Source organism: Anomaloglossus baeobatrachus, unplaced genomic scaffold, assembly GCF_048569485.1.
Source record: "Anomaloglossus baeobatrachus isolate aAnoBae1 unplaced genomic scaffold, aAnoBae1.hap1 Scaffold_2771, whole genome shotgun sequence".
Classification (NCBI taxonomy): Eukaryota; Metazoa; Chordata; class Amphibia; order Anura; family Aromobatidae; genus Anomaloglossus; species Anomaloglossus baeobatrachus.
In genome coordinates, this window is record NW_027442259.1 from 26,556 (window position 1) to 27,848 (window position 1,293).

General features: G+C 48.4%; 1 pseudogene; it reads left to right on the plus strand.

Annotated features, from left to right (window-relative positions):
* Window positions 1-886: 886 nt before the first annotated feature.
* On the plus strand, window positions 887-1,093 carry LOC142265734 (U2 spliceosomal RNA; annotated as a pseudogene).
* The last annotated feature ends 200 nt before the right edge of the window (window positions 1,094-1,293 follow it).

Below are 1,293 nucleotides of genomic sequence, written 5' to 3' on the forward strand. Positions count from 1 at the left end.
GTGGAGGTGAAGCAAGGGGAGCCTGCAACTAAAGAGTTGAGAGCGTTATCACATGGTGACTGAGCCTGATTGTAACGGGAGCATAGAGGTGCCGATCCTGTCTTACCTGCGTTGGTGTAGAAGTGGGTGTCCTGTGGTGGAGTCAGCTGTGTGCAGTGGTGGCCGTGGGTTCTTTTATGTGCGACCGTAGTAATAGCTGCGCCCACTTCCTGTATGGGAGTGGAATGCAGTGAGGCTAATGGAACGCACGCCTGCGCATTTGTGTTTAACGTCGCGCATGTGCAGAACGGAGAAAAGGCTGCGCTCACTTCCTAATGAAAGGGAGTGAGACGCAGCTGGGAAGGGAAGGGAAAAGATTAGGGTTTGGGGATGATGAAAGGGCTTTCTACGGGCAAGGATGGCAAAGGGTGGCAGTGACGGAAAGTCAGGCAGCCTGTCCTGTCCTGTCCTGTCCGTCCGTCTTTTTGTATCATGAATTGGAAAGACTGCAAGGGGGAGGGGAGGTGCTTGGAGGAGGAGGAGTTATTCAGATTAATTGCAGTGGGCGGCGGCTGCAAAAAGCATCATTCTTCTTGTTTTTGCTCTGCAAAACAGCCTTTTCAAGGGTTGGCTTGGGTGACAAAATGTCTTCTGTAGGCGTGGGTTTGTCTCCCTCTCCCTAAGATGTGTCCGGTATAGGCCAGGGTGCCACTCAAGGCCGTAACCAATTCGGGTTATAGCTTCTCGGCCTTTTGGCTAAGATCAAGTGTAGTTTCGGAGGACGCTACCTTGGTCGGTACTGGAAGGTGCCTGGGATTGCACGTCTGCCGGCCTTGAGGAAGTGTGTGCGCCTTCTGGTGACACATAGCCCTCTTGTGCCTGGACGGTTCCCAGGCAACGGGAGGCGATCACCTTTGTTATTTTGAAGTCCTACTGATAAACAGAAAAAAAAAAAAATTAAATCTGTTCTTATCAGTTTAATATCTGATACGTCCCCTCTCTGGGGACCATATATTAAATGGATTTTTAGAACAAGGAGATGGAAAAAATCTTGCTCTGTCCACTCCACGCATTGACCTGGTATTGCAGTACCTCCAGGACCGGTGCACCCCTTCTTAACCCAGTTTCCAAAAGCAGAACTCAATTCACCTGATTCAAATGAGCCCCATTAGTGAATTGAAAGAAAGCAAAAACTTTATATGCACCTCAATTTGGCCAATTCACTTTTCACACTTTCACCCTTTTTTTTATCTTTCACACCTTTTACTTGCTTTATTGATGCAAAAGCTGTGCCAAATAGCAAACTCATCTCCA